The 17852-nt window shown below is 45.7% G+C and overlaps 1 protein-coding gene across 5 annotated transcripts in view; it reads right to left on the reverse strand.

Moving 5' to 3' along the window:
- The window catches only part of FDX2 (ferredoxin 2), a 290248-nt gene that overhangs the window by 169549 nt on the left and 102847 nt on the right, over positions 1-17852 (reverse strand). The window contains exon 1 of one of the 5 annotated variants that reach the window (XM_086960339.1): positions 11193-11454. The exons of 3 other annotated variants lie outside the window; for them this stretch is intronic. The gene's annotated coding sequence lies outside the window, so the exon portion shown is untranslated. Of the gene's footprint in view, positions 1-11192; positions 11455-17852 lie in introns of those variants that run through there. One more of the 5 variants, XM_086960338.1, reaches the window with a different exon arrangement.

The following is a 17852-nucleotide window of genomic DNA, read 5'->3' on the forward strand; positions in this document are numbered from 1 at the left end:
AAGGCTAGGTTTGGGTTTTGGGGTACAGGGGTATTTTTAGGGTTCAGGGCTAGGTTTGGGTTTTGGGGTATTTTTAGGGTTCAGGGCTAGGTTTGGGTTTTGGGGTACAGGGGTATTTTTAGGGTTCAGGGCTAGGTTTGGGTTTTGGGGTGCAGCGGTATTTTTAGGGTTCAGGGGTAGGTTTGGGTTACAATGGTAGGTTTGGGTTTTGAGGTACAGGGGTATTTATAGGGTTCAGGGCTAGGTTTTGGGGTACAGGGGTATTTTTAGGGTTTAGGGATAGGTTTGGGTTTTGGGGTACAGGGTATAATTATAGGGTTAAGATTGGTTAGTGTTTAAGGGTATTTTAAGGAGTATGGGTGGGATAGGATTATGGGGTGCAGGGGTATTTAAAGGGAGCAGGGTGGGATTATCACACGATATGAGACATGGCATGAAGGGCGGAACGTACCACACGCCCCCAGCACACGCCCACAGCACAATGCAGACACGTCCACAAGGGACTACTTTGCTGGCACAGTTCTTTTACCTTTTAAATGTATATGGTGGGCGTCTGCATAGCCTCTGTCCTTCCGCTGCAACTGCCCTTTCCAACGCTGTATTGGGTGTTGTGATTGGTGCTGGGGTTCCTGAGATTACCCGCCTTAAGGTTTGGGCTCTCTCTTTATTATATTAGTATAGATAAATAACATTTTCCAAAACACAATTGTTAATCTTTAAGTAGGATGTGGTGATCAGCGACTGGTAAAATAAGCAACATACCAGGGGGTAACAATATGTTCTGGCATTGGAGCGATTATACCTCTAAGTACGTACACTACCCCCAATTTCTTTTTCACTGTATTCCCCTACTGGTCCCCAAATCATTTTCTGGCATATTGAAAGTGCCATTAGTAGCTTTACCTGTGGCTACCGAAATACTAGAAGGGCTTATTCATTATAACAAACTAAATTTGAATAAAGGAGCTTGGGCTCTTCCTGATTTTAAGTTTTACTTCAGGCTCCTTTGGGACAACACATGCATTATTGCCCATTCAGTACTGGGACTGATCACAATTCACATGTTTCAAATGAGCATTGGATCCAAAGCCAGAGGGTGTTTTAGGGGATGTGAACTTTTTATTAAGCTTACGTTTTGACTAGCCAAAGAAAGAAAGAGAAGTGAAAAACATCTAAGCAAAGATAAGCAACACACGGGGTTCAGTTTTCTTTGCATTCTGGGACTTGTTCTTTCTTTATAATGATAAAATAAAACAAGTACGAGGAAGCAAATGAAAATAAACAAGAAGAATTGCTGGGTTCAAGGCGAAGGTGGTGGAAAAATGGCCATGGGCTTGTGTGGGAATTATTTGCTTTTCGCCTAGGGAATCATAATGAAAACATTCAGGATTCATTTCAGACTATTGTGTTTTTATCTAGGAACCTGAATCGATATTCCTATCTTATGCCTTTGTACGGTTATAATCAATAATATCCCTATAATGGCATAAGAATTATATCCATATCTAGTTGTAGCCCATGCAGTCACATTAAGCAAGGCTACTTCCCCGGACTACTAGAAAGCCCAACGAGTTCTATAAACACACCAAACCTCCAGCAACCTGGGAAATCCCCATTTGCTTCTGTTTTGATTTGACATAGAACTCCTGCTAGCACTGTAAGAACGGCCAGTTCTTAGTGACCTCTTTATTGACGTCTTAAGTCCAACCTTACGTCAAACCCAGCACCTTTCAGGTATAAATATACCAACGTTGCCTTAAGCAAACACACAGTGGTGGTTTTGAAGCAGAGCAGCTATCTACTTGCCCGAGAGCCCAGCTGATGCGAGAGCCCACGGACGTTGCCCCTCCTCTTTGATGCGCAGAGAAAGACGCTGTCTTTTTTCTCCAGCCAAGAAAATCCAGCTCCGGCGTTTCCAGCCTACCCTTGCGGGTCCTGAGGAAAGAGATACCAGACCTCCCACATTCTATTACCAAGGTACGGAGCTGACTAAACCCTTAAAGAGAATTCTTGAGTCAGATTCTTGGCAAAACCAACTTAACCTAAACTGCTACTTACTTACTCCGTCCCACGTATTAGGCTTAAGTCAAGTACACCGGGGTAGGCGTATTTAGAAGCACCAGTTGAGTACGTTAGTCAATGTATATATGTATGTATATCTTTTATCCATTTTAAAGTATCTTATGGCTAAGAAACCATATCAATGCTTTTACAGTATTATTTCATAATACTCCTTTTACTGTACGCACTTTACTTTACATTAAGTATTGCAATTGTGGCAATTCATTTCTCTTGCATGAGAAGGAAGACTGCTCAATAAAACACACCTTTTATTGAAAACGCCCGTCTCTCTTTTCTCTGCACTCTGGTGAAACTAAGTGCGCACAATTGACTGAGTGAAATAGCTGTCTATTGTTTTCACACGACTCTAGAGATACACTCTTATTCTGAGGGAGCAAAGTTGTCATGTTATATGGTTGTCAGAAGCTAATCCCTTCTTGTCTATCCAGGGAGGTTAAACTCCTCCTCGTTTATTCGAGAAAGTTTCTAGTGACCTCTGAGCTAGCTGGCACACCTTAAGTCTAATATAGTCAGTACAGACCTAGTCGACCTCAGTCCTACGTCTACACTGCTGAATATATTATTCCAATGCGCAGAGCCTATTGGGAATATAGGAACTACACTACATGGCGCCCAACGTTTGGTAAGGCGATAAAACTAACGCAAGACGTTAGAGTAACCCAGTCGTGCTTTTTCACACAGGCCCTTTTTCCCGTAAATACTCCAAAAGACGTCTGAAGTGGGTAAAAGGTTAAAATCCGCCGGAACTTAGTAGGAAGAGATTCCTATGTATAGTTTTTGGTTTAGTCAACGTTGAAGGATACAGTGTTCCAAAATATTGTGCACCTAATCTTGGTTTCCTTGAAACTTTATCTGCAACAAAAACCTTTCTGCCAGTAGAATGGGGGAAAGTGAAGACGAAAGAGAGCGAGCTAGAATAGCAGCTCAGCTAATAACGGATGACACGAGTCTCCTACAAAATGACCCGAATGTTATACTCATTCCGGCAAATATGAGAAGAACTAGAACTATAAAACTTATAGAAAACGGACTGACATCACGAGGTGGTACAGTCATATTCGTGGTAGAGGCCCATGAATATCGGCAGACAGAGGTATTCTACTCATGGATAAACTTTCCAGCAGAAAACGCTGTAACACACGAGTTCCACTATTACAAAATAGAGGAACCTCCTGAGGAATACACTCCTTTCGAGGATGTTGAAATCCCATTAAATTACCAAGAGCACCTGCTCTGGTTTAAAGGCGCCCTAAAACATAATAATCACATCACCAGGCTCGGTCCACTAGGTAGACCAGGAGCAACGTGGCTGGTTCTAGCCAGCTACACACCACACCCTGACATTGATAAAATGTCAAGCGAAGAACTCTTAGTTAAAATAAAAGAACAAAAGGCATATAGAGAGTTAGTTTAATGGCAACGGGGAATATAACTAATCTCCAGAAATTGAAAGAAACAGATATAGCAGACCAACCAATTGAACTTGCCAGAATTATAGAAAAATCCTATGAAGAACTAGGTAGAGATAGTTTGGGTGGGAAACCGGTAAAAGCCCAACTAACTGAAAATCCTGAAAAGATAATTATTAAAAATAATCTTAACACTCCAAAAAAGAACTGGGATGGAAATAAACAATCCACTCCCAAAGAAAAAAGATTCCAGTCCAGAGGAAGGTCTCCTCGGCGGAGAGAAAGATCTCCGGATCAAGGAAACAAGTCTCCCCAGAGGGAGCCCTCTGAGAAAAGATACAACCTTAGAAATAGGGATAATTTGAAAAAACCTGATAGCTATCAAGATATTGATACACGTCCTTCTCGATTTTTTCAGACTTCCTCGCAGAAATCGGAAAGAAGAGGACAGTCAGAACACAGGGAAGAGCATGTCAAGTCCAAAGACAAGGAACCTGCTCAAAGTAAAAAATTACAATTTCCAAGAAAGAAGGTAGCCAGTATTAAAATAATAAAAACATGCAGAGGATACGGAGGACACAGCTGACAAACGGAGAGTGGGCCCAGACAATGCTAGACAGCGCAGCAGAAGTGACAATAGCTCGCAAGATCCTGATGAATCATCTGGAGACAGTGGACACGAATGAATACATTCAGGTGGAAACTGCAGATACAAGAGTTAGCAAACCTCATAAAATATACGAAATAGCATTGCGTATAGAGGGAGATAAGACTAGGAAAGTAAGGGGTCTGTTTTGAGATAACCTTTCAAAAGGCTATGACATCCTTCTAGCTGAGAAAGACTGGCCACCAGAGTTTGTCAGGGAGTGCCCTCATGGCGAAGAAATGATTATGCCTGCCTTCTCAAATCATATTCCAATTCATAGAAAATACACATATGCAAGAAAATTGGCAGTAGCCCAAGCTCTTGCATTATATAAAAATCATGTAGGATGGGATGAGGACTCTCCACCACACAAAATCCAGTTAAAATGTCAACCCACTGCACAAAGGCAGTACCCAATTAAGCAAGAAGCTAAAAAACAAGTCAGGGAGATCTTAGATCAACTTGAATACCAAGGGGTGATTGAAACATGCACCTCTCAAATGAACAATCCTTTGTTTCCTGTCTCCAAACCAGACGATTCAGATCGTCTAGTCTTGGACTACAGACACCTTAACTCATGTTGCAAAACATTTGCAGTACAAAACTCACACAGTGCGGCACTAATGAATTACATTGTTCGCAAAAAATACAAAACAACATTAAACATCTCTAATGGATTCTTTTGTCAAAACATTGCACCCGAAAGCAGGTATTTAACCGCTTTCTCAATAATGGGGTCACAGAAAAATTTCTGTCGACTCCCACAGGGATTCAAGAATAGCCCAGGATTATTCTCAGCAAGGGTTCTAGAGTTACTACAAATATATGATGATGAGGCATTATCTTATGTCGATGACATCTATCTCACAGATGATGACCTGGATACTCACTTGAAAAGAGTGAACACCATAATACTTGGGTTTGCAGCAGAAGGTTACAAATTCAACTTTAAAAAGTCACGAATTGCCCATCTAACTATCCTGTTTTTAGGATATGAATTATCAAGTGAAGGCAAAAGCCTAGCAGACAATTTCTTAGAGAAATGTGCTGTACTCCAAGCACCAAAAACGCTGAAGAACTTACAATCAATACTGGGTTTCCTGAATTTCAGAAGAACATACATTCTAAAATATGCAGAGAGGGTTAAACCTCTCTATGAATTAATAAAACCTGATTTTAAAGCAATCAATTGGACTCAAAAACACACAGAAATGTTAAGATCATTGCAAACAGACATGTTAGCTAAAACAAAATTAGAAACTCGCGACAATACACGCAACCTTGTAATCCGAGTCATCCCAGGAAGTTGCGGATTCACGTACCTGACCTCTAATGAGGGAGACTTTAATAAAACACTCTTTTCCCTATGCTGTGATGGGTCCCAGGGGCAGGATTTGCCTGATTGACGGACTCCTGCGACACCGATTCACACGAATCTAAAACCTGCTTAGCTGACTCAGATGGAGGTGGCAGCTGCACGTAAGGAAAGAGAAATCTTCCCTCCCCAAAGAAACCAAGATTGGAAGCTCCTGTTACTGATGACCAGGATAGGGAAGAAGAGGAAATCATAGGGAGGTTTATTCAAGCAGCTGAACTGAAGGAAGTCCACTTCTGTTACATGATGCAATTAAAAGGCTTACAGAGACTGAATGGAGGGAAACAGATAAATACTACTATATAAAAAGGTATGCTAGCCAAAATGTTACCGATGAATTTCCATCAATAACAAAAATGGACCGATTAATGTCAGGCCTGGCTACTCAAGGCACAATAATTCCAGAAGAAACCAGACAGCTGACCCACTAGATAGAATAGTAGATCTGACAGTAAAGGAGGAGAATACAGCCTCTAATTTTGTGAAATGGGAGACAGCACATTCAAGGTACACAATTCAGTCATTCATTAAAGACTCTTAGAACCTGGTGGAGTTAATGGAACAACGTGTAGAATTAATTCTGACATTGATTTAGCAGTATATGCGGCTATTGTAGGATATTTTGTATGATTTATCAGGTACCACAACATCAAAAGCAGGCTCCTCTAAAGCCACTAGGCATCCGGTATGGCTCAGATCCTGGAAGTGGGATGACATCTAGAAAGGTCTTCTGATGAGAATTCTATTTACAAGAATAATGCTGTCTGGGATAGCTGGTTAAAAAGTCAGCTGAGGATATGAAGCTTATGGCTCCTTCCCGACCTCTTAGGGGCACATTTTTGGGGAACAAGAAAACCTTTGGCTCAGCATTTTCAGGGAATATTAAACCAGCCCCTTTAGGCAATGGGGTGTGGCCAGGGAGGGTCCCTTCCTCAAAAAAAGCTCAGCTCAAAGGAAAGTGGAGAACTATGGGAGTGATAAGTATCCAATCAGCGATGGTTTTCAAACATGTTGTTTTCACTCCTCTCCTCCACACTTCTTCTGCATAACCTTTTCTCCAGCGAACACAATGAACAAACACGTTTTACAAGAATGAATCCAGAAATATCTTTTGAAAAAGGTGATAATTCCTATATTTTGCCAGCAAAGACAGAAAGGACTTTATTCCATTCTTTTTTGATAAAATAGTCATCGGGCATGGTAAAGACCAGTTTTAAAATCAAATTTTTTTTTTTACATTCCGTATTAAATATTCAAAATCATGAATATAGAAGAATGTGAAAAATTGGGTTACTAGTCAAGCATGTGTGAAGCCTTTCTGCAGTACCAAAACAGTAATAAAGTCAAGACACAACACAGTAAAAATCCAATCCTGAATGAGAAAAAAAGGAGTACATTTTAATAAATACAATGACACAAAAACAAAAGAGGGAACCAAGCAAATGAATGTTTAAAATGTAAGAAAAACAGCACCAAAATGTGTTAAATGCCAACTATGGACAACTGGTTGTGGTAGACTGGGACACAAGAGCAATCGGAGGCCGATCACGATGGAGCGTGGGTCGGATGCAGAAATGGGCTTGACCCAGTCTGAGGTTTTACCTTGGGACTGTGTCTTACAAATGAATGTAGAAAATGTTCTGCATAGTCAGTTAGATGTTCGATGCTGTGCCAGTGAAGCTGTTGGTTTTTAGCGGGAAAGCTGCAACTGGAAGAAATCTGAATTTCGTGATACTTTTATCACATTTGCACGGTCAACATTACTACTTTTGCACTTATTTACTTTATTGGTACTCAGAATACTTAAGCAGAGCAAAGCTGCAGGCTGTTGCCAAAAAGAGTTCTAGGAAGATGGATACTTCTTCACAAGGTCCTATTAAATTGAATTTGCTGCTGTAGAGAAGCTGAGAGTGGGAGAAACCTGAATCTTCAGCCCGGCGGCAAAGCACCTTGGGCGGGTCAAACTTGGCAGGTTTGTCCCAGTTTCCGAAAGGGTCGTTGAAAAAGCTGCTAAGTCCCAGGTTTCAGAGGTAGTAGGAGAAGTCCAGCCCGACAAAGCCAGGGATCCAGGAACAACAGTTCAGGATCAGGACTCACTACAGCAGAGGCCAACAGAAAGATGGAAAGTTAATAGGAGTAATTTTTGCTTTGTGAGGTTCTGTCTACAGGAGCAATTGTTCATCTAGTAATGGCTGTCGAGAAAGACCTGGACTTGGAGTACAGAATATTACCAGTATTAACCAGGCCATGCATAAATCACAGCTCATATTGGATTTATGCCAATGGCCAGGGATGGCGACTGAACTGACTCCACACAGGACGAAGACACCGATTTAAAAGCTCCCACCTTAATCTTGTGATTGAAGTTGCCAAGCAAAGATTGTGTCCAATCCAAAATAGCTCCTGTAATTCTAGTCCATTTCTTCAGCTTTTTTAACAGATCAATGTAGTAGATTCAGGCTGCCTGGTCCCTCTCATCCAAATACAACCATAGATGCACAGATATCTACAATTGCTATGTTATGACCTTGAGGGCCTTAATTCCGACTGGCAAGGTGCAGGATTTTCCTCAATAAACTGAAGATCCCTCGATATTTTCCTCTCCGACATGGAAAGGGATGTTCGGAATTGCTCTGTTGTGCATTAGTATTGCTGGCCCACTGTTAGAGAATCAAGTAAGTAGTTTGATTATGGAGAGGTACATGCTGATATTGGCAGAAGAACTATATTTTGGTGGTCTTTTATGACACAGATGCAGAACCAAGAGTTTCAGAGGAGGGATGCCAGCACGCACAATATATTATTATATCTGGGTGTGTTTTCTGAAGTTTACTGGCTGTAAAGCCATCAGTACTGAGAATCAAAACATATGTTGACATCCATCTATAGCCTTAGGTTGTGTTGTGCTAACCTCTATTTCTCTGGTAACTCAGGAAGCATCACGTGCAGCTACTTCCCTGAAACCACAGGAAAATTGTGTGCTTCCTTCTCCCAGCGTGCCATTGCCAGCCATGTTCTAACTCCTACATGTAGATCAAGGGCTTCGTGCACTCCGGTCATTGCATGTGGCACCTGGCTGCACCCCCAAAACAACAAGCTCCTTCCTTTCAAAAACAGTAACGAAATAATTAATTAATGCCGTCCTCGTTTCTTCAGGTCTACAAATAAAGTTCAAGACAAAAATAATGACAGTAGGAGAAACGAAGTTAGGAATGAAAGAATGGAATATCAATGGTTTGGTCATTGAATGTGTAAAATCGTACAAATATTTAGGAATCACATTTGACGATAGGTTGTCATTTAGGCAGAATTTTGAAGCTAAGGGAACATCACTATCATTTGCTTTTAGAAAATTGAGAGATAAGCTATCATGCCCAAATTACGATCACCTGTTGAAGGTTATGGAAGCAAAGTTGATTCCATCCTTAGATTATGGTTCCATTATTTTCCGCTGCAAAGACGCAAACACCCTCGACGATATTGAAATAAGGACATATAAATCAGTGTTCCTAGATATATATTAGCCATGCCAATATAAGACTAGAATTTGGTCTAAAAGGACAGATATTGGCCCGACAATCTACATTTTTAAAAACCTTATTGTCATTGTCTCGTGCTGAAGAGGGTTCCCTTGCAAATCAATGTTGGCATAAGATGACGAGAAGTGAATACGCGAGCAGCTGGCAAATATACTTAAATGAGTGCCTAAGTAATTTTGATTGTCCAAACCTAGAAGACGAAATCAGGAGTAAAATGGTTTATAAAAAATCAATTCACCAATCAGTTAACTTAATGTCAACTATAATAGATAAAGATGAACTTAGGAAAGAAAACACTTATGGTCAATTGTAAATTCCTTTAGTAAATTGGCTCCCCAACCATATTTGTTGTTTCATTTGAAACCTATAATTAAGAATAAATTTATGCTACTACGGTTCGAGAGATATCCGACTAAAGATGGAATACCAAAGTGGGAAAACAAGTGGCCTTCTAAATTGTGTAGGTTATGTGGTTCTTAGTGCATATAGTAACTTTATGCCCCAAATTGTTAGAAGAGCGGAAAACTATATTAAAATCTATTTTTAATGAATTGGGGGTAAGATCCTGTAGAAACGCCACTATTTTATGTCTAAATGGAGCCACCACCAGTCTTCTTTCCCGACTTGTTAAGTTTATTTTTATAGTTGAATAGAAATTTTGTAATATTGACAATTGAAGTGAAGATATTTACGATATGAAAATTATTTATAATGCTGCAATGTATTTCTTGGGTTATGTACGGTCTTTAAACCAGAGTCTTTAAGGTAGCCCAAGTGTACTGTTGCTGTTTGTTATATTGTTAGTAAATGTTTTTTGGGGTAGTGCTGGCATCCTTTAAATTAAAACAGTCAAAGTCTGCTTAGCGGAAACATATACTATCTCTGAGGTTTGAACAATTGTATTTTACTACGACTTTTTCTTTTTCGCCCCTCCTTATATTGTTGTAAAGTACTTTTTAGGCCGACGTAAGGTTTATTGTAAATTGAAGGTGCCAGCATTGAGCATTTCATTCTATTTTATTTTTGCTGCTAAAGCCTATTAGTACAAATGCACTTTATTGTTAAATGTCGTTCCTAATGCAATTTTACTATGGTTGGCTTTTTTTATGTAGCTTTCACTGTTCTAAAGTTTTTTGGTATATTGACATCTTTAGCTGCTAACACAAGGTACTTTAGTTTTTGCTGCTAAAAGTTTATTAGCACAATTGCACTCTATTGCTAAAGTTGTTTTAACTATTATTGTATTGGGCGTTTATCTTTGCAGTTCTCATTATCTTAAAGTTTTCCTTAGAGTAATGTACTGTATACTGTAAACTATAGCTGCTGGCACAATGCACTTTATCTTTGCTTGCTGATCATTTGCAGCCAAAAGAAATCCATGTTTAGGACTAAGTTGTAGATTTTGCTGGATATAATGTACACTGAAGCGGTATATTTTTAATTACATTTTATTATGTATGTGTACTTTGCTGAGTGTAATGATTTTAAGTAATCAACAAATAAATACTAATTGAATTGAAGTTTAAACCCGTTTACATTTCCGCGAGTGCCGCGTGATGTTCACTCTGCCTGCAGCAGTGCATCCTGGAAATCGTTTCAACCACAGGGATGTGCAACACACTGTGCAACACGATTGGCAGTCTCACGTCCTGGTCCAAAGCAGTCCTAGCGTGGTTCTTGGGAGACAAGCGATGCTGTACCCAAGCAAAGGTTTGCTCTATAGCCCACAGAGTTGTAAAATGTACTGCTTTTCCCCCGGGACAGTAATCACTGGTCTTACTCACCCTTCTACAATACTGTTGCGCATTCAGTAAGACACTTTGCGATGCCCTCCTCTGCATAAACAGTACATGATTGAATCCCGCCGTGCAATCATATTGCCAGTGGCAGTGCTTCGCTTAATTTTCCCCAAATAACTAGAATCTTTAATCGCTTTTTTTTCGCCGATTGTGCCCTTCTGTACAACACTTTAGACGCTATGGTTTTAAACAAGCACAGCAACAGGCACACGGTATATACAAATTACCATGTAAAGTTTGCGAGGTAAACATGATTAATGTGCTAGGTTTGCACCAAGCATGCAATAGATATGGGACAACACACCAGAAAACCATAGCATGCAGCATGACGACTGTACTCACCAGGCTGCAGCCACTTTGACGTAATTTGCTCTCACGTCATAGCAGTCCCTGGATAATCCCTACAGCATTCAAGGGCGCCAAACCCTGACCTCAAGCAGCACTTGGTTTTCACAAGCTTTCTCCCTCGCAGGCAGCTTGAGGTCAGTCGGTAACTAAACCCCAGTGGCCAGAGTTCACCAACTCAATCTTACTCTGTGTATGTACCTTTCACTCGCCACCCCGCACTTCCGGTAGATACCATCCCAACATGGCGACTGTATACACGGGTGTACGCGAGCTAGAAACACCAATAGTAGAAGTCCCTGCGTCAGTCACCCAACCATCATCCGCAACAGAAAGAGGACAAGGTTACAAGGCGATGGCTTGGCTTCCGAGTTTTCCGTTTGTTTTTGCCTTCAAATGTGTCCAAGGGCAGAACGGGCTCGGATTGGTTCTCATTACTGCTGCACCTATGCCTACATTTACACGTGGCTCAAGTTTGCAATACAGCTTGTGATTGGCTGCAAGTATATCCATGTAAATAGATGCTCTGGAGGCACCATCAAGCCGCTACGAGACACTGGTACATTTTACAATGAAAAATAACACGGATTTGCAAACCAATCGGTCTCGCATTTGGGAAAGTTTGAGCTTTTGGCATTGCATATGATAATGCTTACTTATCTTTTTTTTGTCTGCAGTGGAATGATTATTTAGAAAACGAAAGTTAAAGCTATTGGCTTTGTAAATGAAAATATGTTTTACGTATGTGTTGTGGAGTGGTTGTATGTGATATGCAGTGGAATTATGTGGATAGTTTTAAGTACACAGAGGCCTCTTAACCCCTTCCCAGCGGCGCAAATTTCGCCGCGGTGCAGGGGGGCTAGAGGGTGAGAGCGGCGTGCTCGTGACTGAACCATGACGTCATGAGTCACGGGCGGTGTGTGCTCATGACGGCGTGGTTCCGTCATGACCCCGCTCGCTCATTAATTCGCCCGCACAGGCGGGTAATTAATGCTGAGTGGGCGGAGCGGCAGCCACATGACGGAACCACACCGTCATGAGCACACGTCGCCTGTGACTCATGACGGTGTGGTTCCGTCATAAGCACGCAAAGGGTTAGAGTAGGTTAAACACGTTTATTTTCAAGGTACAACAATGTAGTGATGGATAATGAATGAAGTGTTCAGACCGAGTGGTAGGCAATTGTTATGTTTCTCCTTGCACATAATGGTTCCTTTCTCTTCTTTTTCTTACTTACCTGGGTGCTACTCTTCCTTAATTGTTCATTGTTATTTACTGTTATTTATATGTTTCCACCTGATACTTTTTTTTTAATACTGTTGGAAAAAGGGAGATGTGTAGTGTCTTCACTGCATCTTTCACAGCCTCTGACTTGTTCCTGTAGAATGTTCATATTGTTATGATACATTACAATGTTCGCTGACTCCCTGATGTCAGTTGAGACCTGTGGCTGAGTGGGTAGAAACCTGCTCCTGGTGGGCTCCATTGGGTTTCATTGAGTTCATTGCTTTCATCTTCTTCTAATGTGCTTACTTGGATTAAACCTGATTAAATACAAGAGGTGATAAAAGAAGTAAGAAACGAGTAATAGTGAAAAAAGAGAAAAGGAGGCAAATTATGAAAGTAGTAAAAGAAGTGAGAAAAGAGTAATAATGAAAAAGCGCTAAGGTGGTAAATATGAAGCACTGTTTTAAACACTTAAAGGATTAGAGAAGGAATGGAAAGAATGCAAACAAAAACAAGCATTGGAAATGCAATAGGGCTCGCATTAGGAAAGTTTGAGCTATTGGTCTTATAAATGAATTTTTTTTATTTATGTGTTATTTTTTAAACTAGCTAAATTAATAGCTTTGTCATTTACAATGCCAATAGTTATAACTTTCGCAACCACCTATAGCATTTGTAATGCAACATGTTTTGTATTTACGTGACTTAGATGTATTGATATTACAAATAACAATGGCTTTTAATTTTTTTAAATAATTAATACTTAAATAATTTATGTAATTTGTAATGGCAATAGCTTAAACTTTTGTAAATAACTTTTGTGAAGATTATGTTCAGTGTTTTTTATTGTGACGAAAATCCAAGAACAGAAGTGAAATATTAACATCTTTTTGTGTTTTGTAATAAAGAATGAAAGCTTGAAAACAGCTTGAAACATTGAAAGAACATATTTGAACCAGTGATGCTGTGGTTGCGCTGAGTGATGCTGTGGTTGCGCTGAGTGATGCTGTGGTTGCGCTGAGTGATGCTGTGGTTGCGCTGAGTTATGCTGTGGTGGCGCTGAGTGATGCTGTGGTGGCGCTGAGTGGTGTGTGCATCGGTGGAGCTTAGTGGGTGCATTGGTGGAGCTGTGTGGTGGGTGCATTGGTGGAGCTTAGTTGGAGCATCGGTGGAGCTGTGTGGTGGGTGCATCGGTGGAGCTGTGTGGTGGGTGCCTCGGCGGAGCTGTGTGGTGGATGCATCTGTGGAGCTGTGTGGTGGGTGCCTTGGTGGAGCTGGGTGGCGGGTGCATCGGTGGAGCTGTGTGGTGGGTGCATCGGTGGAGCTGTGTGGTGGGTGCCTCGGTGGCGCTGTGTGGTGGGTGCATCGGTGGAGCTGTGTGGTGGGTGCATCGGTGGAGCTGTGTAGGTGGAGCTGTGTGGTGGGTGCATCAGTGGAGCTGTGTGTTGGGTGCATTGGTGGAGCTGGGTGGTGGGTGCATCGGTGGAGCTGTGTGGTGGGTGCATCTGTGGAGCTGTGTAAGTGGAGCTGTGTGGTGGGTGCATCGGTAGAGCTGTGTGGTGGGTGCATTGGTGGAGCTGGGTGGTGGGTACATCGGTGGAGCTGTGTCGGTGGAGCTGTGTGGTGGCTGCATCGGTGGAGCTGTGTGGTGGGTGAGTCGGTCGAGGTGTGTGGTGGGCCGTTCGGTGGAGCTGTGTGGTGGGTGCCTCGGTGGAGCTGTGTGGTGAGTGCATCGGTGGAGCTGTGTGGTGGGTGCATTGGTGGAGCTGTGTAGGTGGAGCTGTGTGGTGGGTGCATCGGTGGATCTGTGTGGTGGGTGCATTGGTGGAGCTGGGTGGTGGGTGCATCGGTGGAGCTGTGTGGTGGGTGCATCGGTGGAGCTCTGTGGTGGGTGCATCAGTGAAGCTGTGTGTTGGATGCATCAGTGGAGCTTAGTGGGTGCATTGGTGGAGCTGTGTGGTGGGTGCATTGGTGGAGCTTAGTTGGAGCATTGGTGGAGCTGTGTGGTGGGAGCATCGGTGGAGCTGTGTGGTGGGTGCATCGGTGGAGCTGTGTGGTGGGTGCCTCGGCGGAGCTGTGTGGTGGGTGCATCGGTGGAGCTGGGTACATCTGTGGAGCTGTGTAGTGGGTGCATCGGTGGAGCTGTGTGGTGGGTGCTTCGGTGGAGCTGTGTGGTGGGTGCATCTGTGGAGCTGTGTGGTGGGTGCATCTGTGGAGCTGTGTGGTGGGTGCATCTGTGGAGCTGTGTGTTGGGTGCCTTGGTGGAGCCCTGTGGTGGGTGCATCAGTGGAGCTGTGTGGTGGGTGCCTTGGTGGAGCTGTATGGTGGGTGCCTCGGTGGAGCTGTGTGGTGGGTGCATCAGTGGAGCTGTGTGATGGGTGCATCGGTGGAGCTGTGTTGGTGGAGCTGTGTGGTGGGTGCATCGGTGGAGCTGGGTGGTGGGTGCATCGGGGAGCTGTGTGGTGGGTGCATCGGTGGAGCTGTGTGGTGGGTGCCTCGGTGGAGCTGTGTGGTGGGTGCATCGGTGGAGCTGTGTAGGTGGAGCTGTGTGGTGGGTGCATCGGTGGAGCTGTGTGGTGGGTGCATTGGTGGAGCTGGGTGGTGGGTGCATCGGTGGAGCTGTGTGGTGGGTGCATCGGTGGAGCTGTGTAGGTGGAGCTGTGTGGTGGGTGCATCGGTGGAGCTGTGTGGTGGGTGCATTGGTGGAGCTGGGTGGTGGGTACATCAGTGGAGCTGTGTCGGTGGAGCTGTGTGGTGGCTGCATCGGTGGAGCTGTGTGGTGGGTGCATCGGTCGAGGTGTGTGGTGGGCCGTTCGGTGGAGCTGTGTGGTGGGTGCCTAGGTGGAGCTGTGTGGTGGGTGCATCGGTGGAGCTGTGTGGTGGGTGCATTGGTGGAGCTGTGTAGGTGGAGCTGTGTGGTGGGTGCATCGGTGGATCTGTGTGGTGGGTGCATTGGTGGAGCTGGGTGGTGGGTGCATTGGTGGAGCTGTGTGGTGGGTGCATCGGTGGAGCTCTGTGGTGGGTGCATCGGTGAAGCTGTGTGTTGGGTGCATCGGTGAAGCTGTGTGTTGGGTACATCGGTGGAGCTTAGTGGGTGCATTGGTGGAGCTGTGAGGTGGGTGCATTGGTAGAGCTTAGTTGGAGCATTGGTGTAGCTGTGTGGTGGGAGCTCGGTGGAGCTGTGTGGTGGGTGCATCGGTGGAGCTGTGTGGTGGGTGCCTCGGCGGAGCTGTGTGGTGGGTAGATCGGTGGAGAGGGAGCTGGGTGCATCTGTGGAGCTGTGTGGTGTGTGCATCGGTGGAGCTGTGTGGTGGGTGCTTCGGTGGAGCTGTGTGGTGGGTGCATCTGTGGAGCTGTGTGGTGGGTGCATCTGTGGAGCTGTGTGGTGGGCGCCTCGGTGGAGCTGTGTGGTGGGTGCTTCGGTGGAGCTGTGTGGTGGGTGCCTTGGTGGAGCTGTATGGTGGGTGCCTCGGTGGAGCTGTGTGGTGGGTGCATTGGTGGAGCTGGGTGGTGGGTGCATCGGTGGAGCTGTGTGGTGGGTGCATCAGTGGAGCTCTGTGGTGGGTGCATCGGTGAAGCTGTGTGTTGGGTGCATCAGTGGAGCTTAGTGGGTGCATTGGTGGAGCTGTGTGGTGGGTGCATTGGTGGAGCTTAGTTGGAGCATCGGTGGAGCTGTGTGGTGGGAGCATCAGTGGAGCTGTGTGGTGGGTGCCTCGGTGGAGCTGGGTACATCTGTGGAGCTGTGTGGTGGGTGCATCGGTGGAGCTGTGTGGTGGGTGCTTCGGTGGAGCTGTGTGGTGGGTGCATCTGTGGAGCTGTGTGGTGGGTGCATCTGTGGAGCTGTGTGTTGGGTGCCTTGTTGGAGCTGTGTGGTGAGTGCATCGGTGGAGCTGTGTGGTGGGTGCCTTGGTGGAGCTGTATGGTGGTGCCTCGGTGGAGCTGTGTGGTGGGTGCATCAGTGGAGCTGTGTGATGGGTGCATCGGTGGAGCTGTGTCGGTGGAGCTGTGTGGTGGGTGCATCGGTGGAGCTGGGTGGTGGGTGCATCGGTGGAGCTGGGTGGTGGGTGCATCGGTGGAGCTGTGTGGTGGGTGCATCGGTGGAGCTGTGTGGTGGGTGCCTCGGTGGAGCTGTGCGGTGGGTGCATCGGTGGAGCTGTGTAGGTTGAGCTGTGTGGTGGGTGCATCGGTGGAGCTGTGTGGTGGGTGCATTGGTGGAGTTGGGTGGTGGGTGCATCGGTAGAGCTGTGTGGTGGGTGCATCGGTGGAGCTGGGTGGTGGGTACATCGGTGGAGCTGTGTAGGTGGAGCTGTGTGGTGGCTGCATCGGTGGAGCTGTGTGGTGGGTGCATCGGTCGAGGTGTGTGGTGGGCCGTTCGGTGGAGCTGTGTGGTGGGTGCCTAGGTGGAGCTGTGTGGTGGGTGCATCGGTGGAGCTGTGTGGTGGGTGCATTGGTGGAGCTGTGTAGGTGGAGCTGTGTGGTGGGTGCATCGGTGGATCTGTGTGGTGGGTGCATCGGTGGAGCTGTGTGGTGGGTGCATCGGTGGAGCTGTGTCGGTGGAGCTGTGTGGTGGGTGCATCGGTGGAGCTGGGTGGTGGGTGCATCGGTGGAGCTGTGTCGGTGGAGCTGTGTGGTGGCTGCATCAGTGGAGCTGTGTGGTGGGTGCATCGGTGGAGCTGTGTGGTGGGTGCTTCGGTGGAGCTGTGTGGTGGGTGCATCGGTGGAGCTGTGTCAGTGGAGCTGTGTGGTGGGTGCATTGGTGGAGCTGGGTGGTGGGTGCATCGGTGGAGCTGTGTCGGTGGAGCTGTGTGGTGGCTGCATCGGTGGAGCTGTGTGGTGGGTGCATCGGTGGAGCTGTGTGGTGGGTGCTTCGTTGGAGCTGTGTGGTGGGTGCATCTGTGGAGCTGTGTGGTGGGTGCATCTGTGGAGCTGTGTGGTGGGTGCCTTGGTGGAGCTGTGTGGTGGGTGCATCGGTGGAGCTGTGTGGTGGGTGCCTTGGTGGAGCTGTATGCTGGGTGCCTCGGTGGAGCTGTGTGGTGAGTGCATCGGTGGAGCTGTGTGGTGGGTGCATCGGTGGAGCTGTGTCAGTGGAGCTGTGTGGTGGCTGCATCGGTGGAGCTGGGTGGTGGGTGCATCGGTGGAGCTGTGTGGTGGGTCGTTCCGTGGAGCTGTGTGGTGGGTGCCTCGGTGGAGCTGTGTGGTGGGTGCATCGGTGGAGCTGTGTGGTGGGTGCATCGGTAGAGCTGTGTAGGTGGAGCTGTGTGGTGTGTGCATCGGTGGATCTGTGTGGTGGGTGCATTGGTGGAGCTGGGTGGTGGGTGCATCGGTGGAGCTGTGTCTGTGGAGCTGTGTGGTGGCTGCATCGGTGGAGCTGTGTGGTGGGTGCATCGGTAGAGCTGTGTGGTAGGTCGATCGGTGGAGCTGTGTGGTGGG

The sequence above is a fragment of the Lissotriton vulgaris genome, chromosome 3_1 (assembly GCF_964263255.1).
Source record: "Lissotriton vulgaris chromosome 3_1, aLisVul1.2, whole genome shotgun sequence".
NCBI lineage: Eukaryota > Metazoa > Chordata > Amphibia > Caudata > Salamandridae > Lissotriton > Lissotriton vulgaris.